The following is a 17,315-nucleotide window of genomic DNA, read 5'->3' as shown; positions in this document are numbered from 1 at the left end:
TTTTTTTTTTTTTTTTTTTTTTTTTACAGACTTAAAAAACAAGTATTTTTAACCTTTTTTTAAAATAGACATTTGGCAACCCTAATGTGTTCACATGTGTAATGGATATAATCATACATTAGATGCTACTGGCAACAGAATATTCTTATGACCAATGACCATAGATTTCATAGACTTAATAGCTTTCTAGGGTTGGAAGGGACCTATTAGATCACTGAGTCCAACCCCCTGCTCTGGGAAGGAAAGAGCACTGGAATTAAGTGACCCCAGCCAGGTGCTTGTCCTTTTAAACACTCAAGGTAGGGGAAAGCACCACCTCCCTTGAAAGCCCATTCCATATTTTGGCAACCCACACCATAAAGAATTTCTTCCTGATGTCCAATCTAAATCTGCTTTCCTCCAATGGCTTATGACCATTGTTTCTAGTAACTCTGAGGGGAGCCCTGGTAAACAGAGTATCCACTATTCCCTGCTGACCTCTCCTGATGAGTTTGTAGACAGCCTCTGCAAGAGAAGGCTGAGAGGTGATCTTGTGGCTGAAGAGATTCAGGTCTCTCAGTCTGTCTTCATAGGATCTTACCAGCAGGCCCTCAGCCATAGGAGTAGCCCTCCTCTGAACCCTTTCCAGGTTATCCACATCCCTTTTGAAGTGCGGTGCCCAAAAATGGACTTAGTACTTCAGCTGCGGCCTCAGCAATGCCGTGTAGAGGGGAAGTATAACTTCTGTAGACCTGCTTGTGATGCACCTACTAATGCAAGAAAGAGTGCGGTTAGCCTTACTTATTACCTTGTCACATTGGTGACTCGTTCATTTTTGCATTGACTATGACTCCAAGATCCTTTTCCACTGCTTTGCTACTTAGAATGATACTTTCTAGTCTATAGGTGTATTGGTGATTCTTTCTCCCCAGATGCAGCACTTTGCACGTATCTATGTTAAATTGCATCCTATTCTGACCTGCCCACTTCCCCAGTCTATCCAAATCTACCTGAATTCACTCCCTACCCTGAATTGTGTTTACTATACCCCATAGTTTGGTGTCTATGAATTTGGACAGAATGCTTTCTACACCCTCATCCAAATCACTGATGAAGATACTGAATAGTACTGGTCCAAGGACAGAGCCTTGGGGGACACTACTGCCCTCATCTCTCCAGGTAGAAACTGACCCATCCACCACCACTCTCTGGGTGTGTCCCATAAGCTAGTTTTCCACCCACCTGACTGTGAAAAAATCCATGTCACAGCTACTTAGTTTATTTATAAGAATTGGGTGCAAAAATCCAAGTACAATAAAAGCTTTGTTCTCTGGCACCCATGGGGAATGGAGGGTGCTGGATAACAAAATATGCCAAATTAACAAAATATGCCAGATAACAAAATATGCCAGTTAAATGAGCGGCCCGAACAGGCATCTTTGCCTGTTTGGGCTGCTGCCTGTTCTGCTGTGTCTGGGGTGACGCTGCCCCTGCCACCGCATCACCGCCCCTCCTGCAGGACTCGTGGGCCCCAAGGGACAGGGAGGGGGGACCCATGCAGGCTGCAATGCTCTGGGCTGTGGGAGCTTGGCAGCACAGGCTGCTTTCCCTCGGGTTGTGGGGGCTCCGCAAAACTGGAAGTGCCATGGTGGGCAGTTCCAGTTTCACTTTTCCCTTACAAGTCCTTACAAGCCAGCATGTCGGTTAACAGAGCACACTGACTGGTAAGGTGCTGGAAAACTCAGCTTTTACTGTAAACAACATCTACCGCTACTCCTGCATATAAGCACTTTGTGACCTGGTCATAAAAAGAGACCAGGTTAGTCAGGCAGGATCTGCCTGCTATAAACCCATGCTGATTGCCCCCTAACATTGTATTACCCACTGGCCCCCCACAAATGTAATCCTGTGAAGGAGTGAGAGAGAACAAACAAAAGCCCCAAGGTGCCTTACATGCTGGGCAGGGGAGGTCAGGAGAAGAAAAGAAGCCTGCAGTGACAGACAGAGAGAGTGAAAACAAACAACACTCACAGCATGGCTGGCTGGCAGGGCTGCATCTGGAGACTGGAAGGGAAGAGAAACACTCACCACACTTCTGGAGCAGTGTCTCACTCCACAATGGAGGAGGGAGGCTGCTGAGAGGTATTTCTGGCCCTGGAGAGGGGCAGAGCAGGGTCAGTTCCCTGCAGACCACAGGGAGAGAGGAGCAGCTGAGTGTCCTGGCAGGCAAGGGTTGTGAAACTTGCCAGAGGAATGCTGCAGGAGTGACCCTGAGAAGGAGGCAGGTGGAGGCCTGCACACACACGGCTGGTGATAATTTCCAGAGTGGAGTGTCAGCTGAGGATCTGGGAGGAGAGAACACACACGGCCTTTGATAATCTCCAGAGCGCAGTGTCAGCTGAGTATTTGGAGGAGCGGCCTGAGGAAACTGCTGTTCCAGGTTAGAGTCTTGCTGCACATGGGAGAGATCCCATTGGGACTATGAATGTTCACAAGGGAGCCAGGCAGGCCTGTGCAGAACAGTGACTGGACTAATTGTTTTGCTGTTGCGATTGGGATTTTGAGAGCCTGATCCTGGGTGAAAGGGGACATGGACTGAGCCTGGCAAGGGGACTGAGAGCAGTTGGGGGTTTTTTTGGTTTACCTTTTTTTTTTGATTTTGAGCACAGGCCCAGATCAGCCCCTGAAGGGGTGCACCTAACCAAAGCCAAAGGTCACCCTGGTGGTAGAGGGCTGAACAATAGAACAACAGGATAACAGGTAGTACTGTGACCTTGCTGCAGAAGGACTTTGAGTACCATCTGGAGAGGCTAGGCTGGGGTAAAGGAGAGGTTTGGAGGCCCACAGAAGAAAACAGGGATTGAGACCAGGCAGGATCATCTTGGACAGTGCCTCCCAGGAATATAATTTCATCAAAGTCATGGCAGGCGAGAAACACAAGATCAACTTCCTAGCAGACCAGGTGATCCAAAGTCGAGGTCCACCCTGTCACTGCCTGTAGGAAAAAGAACTCAGGGCAGTGGTAGTAAGCCCTAACAACACCTACAGCCATCACAAATCCTTTATGATTTTTTCTAAGGTCTTGCCAAGAATAGAGGTGAGGCTAACTAGATCCTCCTTCCTCCCCTTATCAAAAATAGGGACCACACTGAACCTTTTCCAGTCCAGACCAGTAGTATAAGGATGGGTGGGCAAGCAGGGGATGGAGTGTGAGGCACCCCATCCTCCTGTCCCTTGCTCCCCACTCCTGTACATTCCAGCTTCAGCCCTGGCAGCAAGCAGCAATGCTTCAGGAGTGTGTGTCAGTGAGGGAAGGGCATTCTGGGAAATGTAATTTTGTCAAGCAGCAGCTGGAGTTTGTTGTTGCTAGGGGTAGATGTCCCCCAGTTTTTGACCACTGAAAAGCAGTGCTTTTCGCCTGCTTGACATGCATGTCTGTGACAAAATGAGGAGACAGCTCTTTTCAGAAGCAGTGAATTGTAGCTGTTACTCCTATGCTGCCAACCTGTTATTGGAGCTCTCAGAACTAGAGTCCTGCAAAGAAGGTAGAGGGGAAGGGAGAGAAGGTACTGTTGTGGGCACAGTCCTGGCCAATGACCTTTGTTTCTAAAATGTCTAGCAGAAGAGACCATAAGGCACCTAAGACACATTTTTCCAGTGAGGTATCTTTCTACTATTCAAAAAGCCCTTTCTTTAAATATGGCCGATATATGACCTATGTTCAACCACAGTTGCACTTCTATATAATCACTCTCATTTATGGGAATATTCAGCCTGATATTAAATTCAGGAGGTTGGAGGTTAAGTGCAAGCGACTCAGTGAATAACAGGCACAAGGATGCTGTTTGCAAGTGGCATCAGCAAGACCATTTTAATAAGGCTCTAGGGTGTAAATTAAAGATAAGAAAAATCTCCCAATTAAAATTTCCCTAAAGGTCGAGGACTTAAAGCTAGTACTTTGGTGGTCATAGCTAAATGCAAACACAGTCTCCCCCACAACCTCCTCCCCAAAACAAAACCAGAGCAACAACAAGAACAAAAGAAAATGAGACAAAAAACCTGCAATGAGACTAAAACATTGTTATCAGTGAAAAATCAGTTCAGAACCAGAAAAATTATAGGCTGCCAGTCATTATTATAATAGATATGCTTCTGAACTACGAATAAACTTCTGGAAAAAATATTCACTTTTAACTGCTATTGAAGCCAATGAACATTTTGCTGAGGAAAGAGTGAACGGAAAATAAGTAAAGTTTTCAGGACTGGCCTATATGAAGGTATGAAATTATAACTGGTAAAAGTTATACCCTTAAGGACAGAAGGGCTAAAACACACCTTGGATGATACGTGGTGCTTTGAATTTTTTTTTTTTGTGTGCTATTTATGGAGAGCTGGTCCACTGTTTCTGAAAGATGAAGAACTCCTTGCAAATATCTTCAAAGCTGCTGCATTCTTCTTCAAGTTCCTCCTTTGAAGCCTACAAAAAACTTGAGTGTAGGTGCCGATATGCTAAGTCCCCTGCCTATTGTGCTGCTCAGTATTGTCTCATTGTTTGCTTATAGTTTCCCTTCTGTCAGCCTGTATTCATCTGTTGTTTCTTGCCTTATACTTAGGTTATTAAGCTCCTTGTGGCAGAGACCATCCCTCGGTTGTGTGTTTGTACAACACCTAGCACAGTGTATCGAGCTCCATGGTGGGGTTCCATGGCACTTTGGTAATAATAATAATTAGTGCCATCAATCCAAACTTGACACTGTCCCTCATTATTCTGTAACTAGTAGCAAAGTTCATTTTATATGAGAATTCACAGCCTGATGCCATGCTTGTGCTCTAACTCCTGGAGAAGCTTCCAGTGTCTAACAAAACAAGTCAGATAATGAAAAACCAATTATTCAAGCAGTCAACATAGTACTTACAATTTGTTTTAGCATCACATTATTCTTTTTAGCTCCTTGAATGATCTCAAATACATGTCTGATTCTTTGATCCCAAAGGAACTATTATATAATTTGGCACAAATGTTAAAAACGTGCCCTTCTGGTGCATAGATTTTTCTAGACATCAAAGCAAGCAAGTGCTATTTACCAATGCAGATGAGCAGCGAGATGGATGGAAGCTATATTTCTTTTCTTGCCTTTTTATCTCAGGCATATTGCTAGAATACTTTAAGATATGTTTTTTCTTAACTTATTTTCTTTATAGCAACACAACCAAGCTCCAAATTCTGGCTTTACATGGATAGGATTCCCTCTGAAGTCATTGAATAGACCCTGTGCATATCTAAAAGCTCTAAAGAGGGTAATGGGATGGAGCACGGAAGGCATACCTGTTCTAAGGTTGTGGACCAACCTTAGAGGTCTAGTAGTTTTGCTGAAGAAAACTTCTTCTTCCTTTAGGAAGGTTGTCTTCTGGTTCCACAGAACTCCCAGTGCTCCACAAATATATCATTATGATTCTATGTTTTGTGGATAATCTGTACATGCTCCCTAAAAATTTTGCTAATTTCCACCATTTAAATGGGAATTAATTGGCCATTCTTTCTACAGAGCAGTTGTCCTCAAATTAGGGCAGCAACAGGACACTTTCAGTTGCCTTGCAAACCCAACTTTCATTCTTTTTAGTCTCTCAGAATCAGCAGTTTTCAGTCTGTTGGGCTGTATGTAGATGTCAAAATTAACCCTGTTGAATCATCAGAGGAGAAAAATGAGAGAAAGAGAACAATTAAAGGAAGCTGTGAGGCTCTTTTCAACCAAAGTTTAATTTTATGGCAATCACTTCATTGAAACTTTCAAAAAATATGCATATCTGAATTGTGCATTGCTATGAAAATATAAAAAGTGAAAACACATGATTAAATATGATCTTTAAATATAAAAATTGCAGATTCCCTTACTTTTCTCTTTGATGGAAAATAATCTGAATTTCTATTTCGCCTTGCTGATCATTCTTTTTTACAGTTTAGTCTTTGTAAGAAAGGAATGAAGATGATTAATGTTTAGTCCTTGCCAATATGAGAATGTGTGATGAATACAGCTGTGCTGAGGTTTATTTAAAAACACCAAAATTGAACTTCACTCTGATTTGGTTTGCAGGTAATAAAGTTAAGTTGCTGAAAATGCCCGTGCAGATTCAATATAGTTAGTCCATTTATTTTTCCATTCACTATGAATTTCCCACATCTTCTTGATTATTTTTTCTCTTAGTACATGAAAGGTTATGCAGCAAGAGTTAACTTCTTGGGTCTTGGTTCATCATGCTATTCATTACATAATTATATGCATTGCATGCAATCACACTTTCACACCTCTTTTAAGGTGGACATTACTGCCATCCAGTATTCACTCTGAAGACTAAGTGTCTGTATCTGTCAGGAATTTTCTTATTATTCCCAATGTGGCAATTGTTGTATAAGGCCAAAGTTAACACCAGGTTTTCCATTTGCAAATTATTGTAACAGGTAGTGTGTGGCATACCAAAAACTGCATGCTCATTTCTACCAATACCCAAACATCTGCATGGAGGCTTTAAAAATAGCCTCCAAATATTTTCTTCTGCCCCCACTACACTTAATAGAAAAATTATCATTGCCCTGTATGGGTGCACTGTACACAAGGAACTTGTTTCATTTACTCCCCCCCACCCCCCTGCTTTTCTTTGTCCAGGATCTCTCATTAAGAATTTAAGAAAATCAAAGCCAATGGTCTTCTTTTTTGTACTATAGTTAAAGCAAAGCCACCCACAGATCACTGAAGCCAGTGGAAAGATGCCTGTTGATTTCAGTGATCTTTGAATCAGGCCTTAAATTCTGACTCTGACTCCGGATTTCACAACTGGAGTGGATTGATTGGCAGTCAAAGGGACTCTTTGTATTCACTTCAATAAACTCTGGTTAGGCCTCACACTGGGCACGGTTTGAGTAAATAATTATTATCCTCTGACTCTCTAACCACAATGCACCATGACACAATGGCTGGGAGATGGTGATGGATGTAACAAGAACATCAATTTTCTTATGTGTTTTGCATTGGAAAAGTTATTTTGTTTACCTAGAGAGATATTCACAGAATTGGGGGTGGTCTACACTACAGTTCAGAGGTGTGATGGAGGGTGTGCAGCTTTTATTGAAATAGCTCATTCAAAACTAACTTGGGGTTCTAATAGCAGTGAAGCCCTGGGCTTCAAAGCACATTGCACAAGTCCATCAAAAACTTTGGGTAAGGATTTAGAGGTCAATCCTCTATTGCTGCAACAACACTTGAATTAGCTTTAAGCCAGCTAATGCAGGCCCTCTCTCAGGTGTATTTAATCAAGCTGCAATCCTGTCTCTGGACTTGGCAATGAACTTGATTGTTGTATTACTTGTTTTCTCAATCTCATACAATTTCAAGGTCTTGTCAGGGTTTTTCTCTGTAGACTCAAGACTTGTTTCTTCTGAGGCCCATTGAACTATCTTGTTTATAGATTTATGACATGAACAGTCATCTTCAGAAAGGAAGAGAAAGGATTGATCTTTTCAGTAAAAGTAGCTGTATTTAATGCAGACACTTTTTATTATACTTGCCTAAAAATATTAAAACAACAGAAATAACAGTGGAAAGACAAACAAACCACTCCTCCACCCTCGTTGCAGACTAAATCCTTCATTACTATTCAATAGTGGCAGCTGAAAGAGTTGTTTACACCATGCCAGGATTTTCAGTGCCAGTAAATCTCAAACTATATGACAACATTTTAGTAATGCAGTAACATTAAGCTGAAGTTGATTCACACTGTGCTGTAGCTGGCCTGTAAATATGCATGTATACATTATAAGTGTGGGACCTAATCACATCCCATTGATAGCATAAAGCTTTAAGAGAACAGCTGTAAAAACAATTTTGAAATAATTCAACAGCTCATTAAAAAATCCTACTGAATTATAAGGAAGTACATTTTTTCCTGTGGTAAATCATTAGTGAACTTCAACACAAATCCACTATATTATCGTCATTTTTCCTTTGTATTATGGTCAAACTTTGAGCCCTTGTTGTAGTCCAGGATCCCATGGTGCTCCAGAAAATATAAACACAAAACAAGGGGGTGGCTTCTGTTGTAAAGAACTTGCAGTCTAAGGCAATGTAGCATATCTTTGACATCTAAGAGGATCACTGCAACTCTTTAATTTTACATACCATGTTTGTGATTTATTGTCTTTTGGAAAAAAGACAGGCTGTATTGCTCAGTTTTGTCATTTTAGTCTTAAAATGGCTATCAACAGGTACCAACACTAACCACAATGAGATGATACAGTATTTTTCTAAATGAAAGAGACTTAACTTCACTAGTAGGGGATAAGGGTTTCTTGAATATATTGGTAGCTTGAACCATAACACAAGTTTTGTTTATAACTTAATTCATATCTATGCACAAAAATTTCTGCCTGGAGTTAAATGTGCTCCATGCTGGAGCTAGCTTGCCCTGGAGGAAGTGGTTGAGTGCTGCTGTTACTCAAGCTAGCAATGCAGTGTGGATGAAACAGCTCAAATACTTATCAACTGTATTACTCAGGCACTCTGTGTGGCTCGAGGGTTGTTTCAAAGTGGTGCCTTCATTCTGCTCTCACTTGTATTCATTCTGCAGTGTACAGGGAGGGTTTGCCACAGTAGCATAACAAGCAGAGGTGGTGCCCAAATGCTGTAGGGGCAGAGAGTGAATGGTTTTGAGAGCAAGTGGGGAGGTCCAGGAAGGAACAAGTGGTCTTACGTTAGCCAAGAACTCCTAAACAGTCCCTGGTTGAGCTGCTGCTGGATGCCCTGCCTGCTCCACCTGTTGCTTTTCAAGCAGCAGCAGCAGCTGGGGACTGTTTTGGAGTTCCCAGCATGGGTGTAGTGCTGGGGTGTGGAATCTGCAGGGGTGACTGGGTGATTTCGGTGCTCCTCCTAACCTGGTGCTCATCAGGGTAATACTACAATCTCTTAGATTTGTGTGGAGGCCATATTCTAAACATGGATGGAAGTCTCTTGAGGAGCCTTTTGTCTGTATGCCCAAAATACTGGATACCATAGTTCCCTTCCCATTTCCTGCTTTTTCTAAGGGATTCTTCAGTGCTTTCTCAAGGTTCTTCTGCTCTATTTAGCTGCTGCATTTTATTTGTCCCATTTTATTATAAATTGTGCCTTCAGAGTCTCAGTACTTTACCTTTAAAGTACTGCACACCTTTAAAGAAAGAATCTGAGCACCAAATTCTTTCTTTAAAGGTTTTCAGTGCTTTAAAAGTAAAGTACTGAGATGCTGAAGGCACAATTTATAATAAAACAGGACAAATGATATTTGGCAGCTAAATGGAGCAGAAGAACCTTGTGAAGACACTGAAGAATCCCTTAGAAAAAGTAGGAAATGGGGGGGAAGAAAAATGGGAAGGAAATTATGGTCTCCAGTATTTCTGGCATACAGACAAAAGGCTTCTCAAGAGACTTCCTTTCATGTTTAGACTATGGCCTCCACACAAATCTAAGAGATTGTAAATCAAGCTCTCAGGTCTGAAAGAGCCAGAGAAAGTAACCTCACCTCCGCTTGGATGAAAGTAAATGGTTCTGCTGAATAAATGCAAGAAATAACGCTCTCTAGCAGACAGGTGGAAATTGCCTGCAAGAGGATTGGCTGCACTTGATATTGTCAATTTGTTTACCATAGCTTACAAACACAAAACACCTACAGCTTGCATGTGGCTGACAGAGAAGAATGCTTCATGAATGTGGCATCAGAATACAAATAAATTGGATACCACTTAGAGACCTGAAAAGCTATTGAACAACAGCAAGATGAAAGGCAAGCCCCCCTGAAAGTGACAGCAATATTTTCTTTTCCTGAGCAGAGAGAACGTAAAGGTGGAAGATGAGAGAACTCTTTAATGGTATAAAGAAAAAGAAGGTGGTGTATTTCAATAACTCAACACCATAATCCTTCCTATAATTCAACTACAGTATATATTTCCAAAATATGGGTACGTTAAACTTAGTTGCAGCTGGGATCCAGCTATACTATTGTCTCAATACAATATACAGTCCACAAACATATGGAGATGAACCTATAGATTGCAGAGCGTGCAGTTTTTATTCAGCTTTGCTTACCGTTTAGCCAGAAAAGACCAAATATGCATATTTGAATGGAAAGTACTGCATATAATATTTCACTTTTTATAATAGTACTTTGTCTCATATTTCTAAATGTCTCTTCTAATGAAACATTATTCCTTGATACATTGCTATATTAAAATATCCTAGGACATTAGCTTTACATCAGATTTTAGAATGCTGGCATTTCCCACATAAGACACAGCCTGCTGAACATTTTTACATAAATGCATACTTTTTAACCAGTCAGGCATGTCGTGTTCATTTTTCAAAATATTATGGCATATTAAATCTCAGAATAAACCCACTAGCTTTTCAGACAGATGAGTTGCCAATTGCTGCCAGAAATAATATGGCTGCTGAAACAGAATGAATCAAATACAGATGATTTTAGGGGAGAATATGCAATTGCTTTTTATAAAAACATAATTACTTTTATAGTTATTTTCCCTGCTACACTGAAAAACTTTGTAAAATTGGTTATTAATAAAAAAACCTTAAAAACTCGAATCATTGCACTGAGAAGATAGATCAATCTTCTTTCAAAGCCAGTGGAACAACTCCCATTATCTCAGTGAAAATCGAAGCAGGTTTAGAGTGAAGACAGGCAAGATGCTGTTTAATCTTACAATATGTACCAGTGTTACAGAATAGGGTGAAATTCTGGCAAAAGTCCCACTAATTTATATGGAGCCAAGATTTTGTTCATGATGTGTAGTATGTAGATGTGACTTTTATCTTATGCGACTTCTAAAAATAAATTCCAAATATTTTTTTCAAGCTCCTTGTGTGTTTCATCTATTGCATCAGGATTGCTTATAAAAGGTTGGCTTTTCTCATTGCAGTGAAATGCTTTGGGCACTAGGGAAAACATGCTGACAACCATATAAAAGAGGGCTTGAGAGCAGAGGACAAAGGAAAATACAAGAACCAGAAAAACATAAGATGTATTTAGTAGGTTAGCACATCATAGTGAGTGCTTTATGTTCATACACCTATACTGGAAAGAAGTGGGTGTGACAATAGGAGTGCAGTGTCTCGTTAGAGTGAAATCTGTTTTTAGATTGAGGGCGTAGCTCAAATCCCGATGTTGGCTTGGCTCAGCATAAAATAAAATTGCTCCATTTATTTTTGTTGTTAAGATCTGTTTTGGTGCCCTAATTATGTTTATGGCTTTGAAAACATGGAGAAACTCTTTTTTGCTCTAAGAGTTATGCATGATGTAAAGTATTTCACACTGTTAGGATGATGCCAAAATAAAGTGATTTATTTAAAAATATGAATTTTTAAATATCCTGCACTATCCTCTCCTTGGTATGTGTTGTTTAGTGTCCTGACATCTGACTGCCATGCTACTATGATCATGGGGGATTGAAATTGGAGCTGGGGTCTTGAAAAACCTCTTCCCTATGTGCAATGTTTATGAAGACTCTTAATATAATAATAATCCACAGAATTTCTGTGTGGGCATAAGAAGAATGTATTTTTATTCTCTTTTATTTGAAAATCCTGTTATATTTTATTTGAGATATAGTCATGAGGAAAGTCATTTAAAAATACTTATTAGGTTAGTAAAGTGAATGGCTGTTTCTGGATCCCATTTATAGGCCTACAAAGAAGCACAATGAGATGCTCAACCTTTTGTTGCTGATGGCAATGAGAATATTGTGCAAAATGCTCAACCTGAGCAGCACAAACTGTTAAAGTTTGCTTTGGGTGAGTCTGACCATATTTGTAAATCAGTAGTGCTTCACTACAACATGTTTTATAGCTGCAAATTTTTAGATGAAGCGGGGCTTTTGTTTTTTAAATTCCTCTTGGGTCTCCATGACTATTACAAGTCTGAGGTGCTTCTAGGTGAATAATGCATTTTTTTGAACTTTGAAGTGAATTTACTTCATATGTCTACTTCTGCATTCACTTCCTATGAACATTTGTGCAATCAAAATTTCACTGACATGAATTTCAGTCATACTAATGAATATTGCTTGAAACTACTTTTGTTGTACCAGGGAATATAATGGGCCCTGGAGGACATCATACTAAAAATGACATCATCCTACATATAGCAGCTATTCCTCTGCTGAATTTTTAAGTATAAAAGGGGCATCTTAAATAGTAGTATTCTCATTACTGGTTGTATCCTTCACTGCTGCTTCTCACTTTTCTTGCATCTTTTCTCCACCTACTATGCAGTGACAGCCAGTATATTTTCAAAGGAGTTCTATCCTGTGCATTACTCCAAACACCAATGGAATGAACGAGGAGATTAATTTACAAGTTTCTTAGTGCTATTGCTTCAAGACCCAAACCTGCAAACATGTGCTTAAGTGAAAAGTCCCATTGACATCAATATGCCTAATCATTTGAATGAGGACCAAACCCCATGTGTTAGGCAAGACGCTCAACACTGCAACTGTAAACTAAAAAAGGTTTTTGTTTTTCAAAATCCAAAGCACAAGAGAAATCATTAACTTGGAAATAAGGGGTGCAGAGGCTCAGGCCTATGAATCATAAAATCCATACAAACATTTCTACCGATTCTGCTTAGGTGTATGCAATAGAACAGGGGGTTACCCCCTGCTCCCACCCTGCACCCAGACAGCTGCAATGAAGCTCCAGCAAAACCATGAATCTCCAAACAAAAGTAAAAATTATGTAGCTTTTCTGATCATACTTTACTACCAATATCACTACTAGAAAATGCTCAATTTCAGCTGCCTTTAAACAAGAACAAATACAGACAATTCAAACTATAACTGCCTGAGGACTTATGGAAGTGCAATTAGGCTTAGGTGTCATTTCAGGTTTGATGAATAACCACAGTGCAATGTAATGAAAAAGAAAACATTATTAAATATATTCTTGTCCTAATGTACTGGTAGAACATGGGGAAATGGCTCAATTAAGTACCTGTGCCACAGAATGCATATTAACTACTTCTAAAATTATACCAAGTCCTTCTTTGTGAAATTAATCTCTCTTGCTATAAAATGAGACCTTTACTTCTTTCTATACTCTTATTAATTGCATGGCACTTCACAAGCTCTTGTTGAACTGAAGTTGGCGAGTTAGGCCACGGAAAGGTCACTTTCATTCCTTCCTACTTGCATACTAATTAAGGAGAGACCTAAACAGCTGCTTGTGTCTAGAGACATAGTGGATTAGCTTGTGTGTAAAGAACTATCCGAGCAAACAGAAATGGAAAATAGGGCATGAATAGGTGGCCTAGGTCAGGGCTGAGACACATTAGGCTTGACACCTGCTTTATGAGCCACCTTAGCAAGTACCATTATGCCTCCACTTTAATGAGCATTCAGAAATCCCACTGACTTTAGGTACTATGTGGGGAAGAACAAAAAAGATACCAATGGAAGCACTACAAAGAAAATTATCCACAGTGCTGAACAGAAAATGCCTACAAGAATATGGGATGTGGTGTATAGGGTCCTGCACTTCACTACACTTACACCCCATAACTGATATAAAAGAACCATGTTGCGATGCGTTAGTGAAAGGCTTTTGCAGAAGCTTATAGAATTTAAAGACATTCAGGGTTTTATCCCTCAAATCTTCAGGGAACTGGACCACATAGGAACCCGGGCCAGGGAGTTTTGCCTTCTAACTTTGCCTAAGACTCTATTAGGAAATGAAGAAGCACTATAGCCATTACCTCAGTTAACGCAGTAGGTGTGTTACAGGATTTTGACTGTCCTGTGCACCAAATTCTGAGGGGAGTTTAGCTCTTGGATTAAGCAACCATGTATACAACTAACTAATGTAGTAGATTATAGACTAAACTCTTCTGTCATGCAACAAATGCCAGCTCCATTAAAGCTAACTGATTTAAACTAGGGCAGAATTTGGCTCTGAGATAAGCCTATATGAGAATCAAGGGTTTCTGTTGGTTTAGCTGAAATTTGAACATCCTACTTCCTGGTAAGCCTAGCTAAACCTCTACTGCTGTGCAACACCTTCTCCTTATAGCTTCTGGGGAATGACTTAATTCCCCACAGCTGGTCCACTCATGCCATTCAGCAAATACCTGCACCTGTGCTTCTTCCTCTTGCCAGAGACAGACAGATAACACTTTCCCTGCCACTACTGTTGCTTAATAACTAATAGAAGTCAAAATGACATTAGCTCAAAGTAAAACACATTGTTTAGAAACAATGTTTACGTAGGTAATGTGGAATTGAAACACTCATTTAATTAAGATGAAAAAGTGCTTGTCGATTTCCATGGACCAGGACAGGTGCTATCTATGTGCAACATTGATTCATTCATATCAGCTGTGGTTGTTCTGTGCCTTATTCCTCATGGTCAGCAGAGATGAAGATAAGAAAAATACATCTTGTATTATTAGATTTTCCTAGAACCACAAATTTGCTTGTTATGCATATTGCATGTTCTTGGGGATTGTGCCTTAGCCAGTCCAATGCATTTACAATGCAGATGAATCTGGATGAAAATCCTGGGTATTACTTGTCTAAAATTTTTGTTGGTTTTTGCAGTTTGTAGTTAACTCCTATGCGAACAAAGGACTATACAAAAACTGGAACCTGACTATTTTGTGTGGGTGGCTTAAAAAGCCAGACTGAAACACCTGTTATGGTTCAGGCGTCTGTCTCTTTAGTAGATAGTCTATACAAGCAGTGAAACCTTTATATAAACATTAAAACAGGTGAAAGAACATATTTGTCATTAATAATATATTATTTATCATAATTAATATATTAATACCACTATTAATGTCACTGTTGTTTATTCATGTTATTTGCTATTAGTTAATACAATACAGGTTTCCCTTGATTTATGCAGGTTCTTTATATGTGAATTTGCTCTTATGCGATGAGCATATTTAGACCCATAATTTGCTATATGCGAGGTAAATTTGCTCTTATGTGATCAGCATAGAGCCTGCCCCTCCTCTCCCCCCAAGCAGGTAAGTTACTGGGCTGCACCATGCCCTGAACCCTTCAGGGCTCTGCCTGTCCCCATTCACCCCAGCTCCTGCTGTATCTGTCCTGGGAGCAGCTGATGCCAGCTCCCTGTAGCTGCTGGGCTACACCATGCCCTGGTGCAGGCAGCTGGTGTCGGCTGCTCCCGGGGCCACTCCAGCATGGGCTGGGGTGAGTGCGGACAAGTGGAGCCCCAGGCAGCGCGGGGTGCAGCACTCACTCCAGCCCTGGCTGCAGCAGCCCTAGGAGCTGCTGGCACCAGCTGCCTGCAGCCACTAGGCTGCACTGTGCCCCGAACACCCCAGGGCTCTGCCTGTCTCCACTCACCCCAGCTCCTGCTGCACTGCCCTGGGAGTGGGCGATGCCAACTCCCTGTAGCCACTGGGCTGCACCATGCTCTGTTGCAAGCAGCTGGCACTGGCAGCTCCTGGGACTGCTGCAGCAAGGGCTGGGGTGAGTGCCGTGCCCTGCACCCCCTGGGGCTCTGCTTGTCTGCACTCACTCCAGCCCATGTGGGAGAGGCCCCTGGAGAAGCTGACATCAGCTGCCTGCACTAGGGCACGGTTCAGCCCAGTGGCTACAGGGAGCTGGCATTGGCTGCTCCTGGGGAAGCTGCAGCAGGAGCTGGGGTGGGCTAGGAGAGGCAGAGCCCTGGGGGGTTTGGGGCATGGTGCAGCCCAGTAGCTACAGGCAGCTGGTGCCAGCAGCTCCCACGGCCACTGCAGCTGGGGCTGGGGTGACTACTGCACCCTGCACTGCCCAGGCCTACTGCTTGTCTGCACTCACCCCAGCCCATGCTGGAGAGGAACTGGGAGCAGCCAACATGGGAACCTATCTCTATTTCTTACATTATAAAGTGGATTTGCTTTATGCGAATTCAATTTATGCGACATTCTCCAGGAATGCATGTATCACATAAATTGAGGGAAACTTGTATCAATATATTTGTCAAACCACAGAGAGGTGATTTTAAATGAATAACTGCTTAAGGAATAACCTTAACAAAATAATAAAATCACAGTACTTCTGAAGATAACACACAATAGTCTAGTATACAGACTTAGTACCTGATCTTGTTTTTCACAACTACATGGTTAGGGACAGACATTCAAAAAGCCTGAGCCTGAATTAATTCAATCTTTGCAGGTTAGTCTAACCTGGCTAGGCTAAACTGGGTTGTAACCACACAGACATCCCCTCTGGACTGAAAAAAATGCAGGTATATGCCTGCAGTGGCTCAGGCTAGAAGCCAGGGGGCACTATAGCAGTCCTCCCTTCCCTTTCATAGGGCTGAGCTGAGGGGGGTGTGGTCAGGCCCCAGCAGGACTAGGGAGAGGTTTCCCTTCTCACTTCTGAGCAGCCCAGCAGGGAATGTTTATCACCCCTAACTCAACGTTTATCAACCCATTAAGAAAACAAAGCTTCTCTCCATTAGTTCAAGCTCTTCTTAAACAGCTTTTCTAAGGGAGGACATCACCAGCTACCTGTTGATTAGCTCCAAAAAGCCTGTCTGCCTTTGTTGTCTCCCACAGCACAGACTGTAGCCAGCATGTGGTCTGCTAGATAATGCTGTGAGGTATTTGTGTAAAGCAGAGGGGAGGAAGGTATAATTCCTGCTTATCAGGGAGAAGCAAGGCTGATGCCTTCAGTATCTGCCAAGCTCCAGTGAGGGAGCAAAGGGGAGGGGCCATACCTGCTGTGGAGCAGAGAACCCCACCCAGCCCAGAGAGCATGCTGGGATGCTGGGGGTGTCTGGTCCCCTGACTGTTAGTTCAGACCTAGTTAAGGACTACTTGGAGGGCTTAGATGTGTCCACATCAGCAGGCCCGGATGACCTTCATCCTTGGGTGCTGAGGGAATTGGCTGGTGTCATTGTGGAGCTATTGGCACAGCTGTTCGAGGACTCTTGGTGCTCGGGCCAAGTCCCTGAGGACTGGAAAAGGGCCAATATGGTCCCTATTTTCAAGAAGGGGAGGAAGGAAAAGCCTGGCAACTACAGGCCAGTCAGCCTCACTTCTATCCTGGGGAAGGTCTTTGAAAAAATTATCAAGGGCCACATCAAAGGGAAGTGATGTTGAGGGGTAACCAGCATGGGTTCTTGCAAGGCTGATCCTGCCTGACTAACCTGGTCTCTTTCTATGACCAGGTAACAAAGCTTAGATGTGAAGGAGGAAGTCAATGTCATCTTCTTGGACTTCCAGAAGGCCTTTGACACAGTGTCCCACCCAATTCTGGTGGGCAAGCTGAGGGACTGCGGCATTGA

The sequence above is a fragment of the Gavialis gangeticus genome, unplaced genomic scaffold (assembly GCF_001723915.1).
Source record: "Gavialis gangeticus isolate Ggan-Ray unplaced genomic scaffold, GavGan_comp1, whole genome shotgun sequence".
NCBI lineage: Eukaryota > Metazoa > Chordata > Crocodylia > Gavialidae > Gavialis > Gavialis gangeticus.
The sequence above is the reverse complement of the archived record's forward strand: the minus strand, read 5'-3'. Positions refer to the sequence as shown.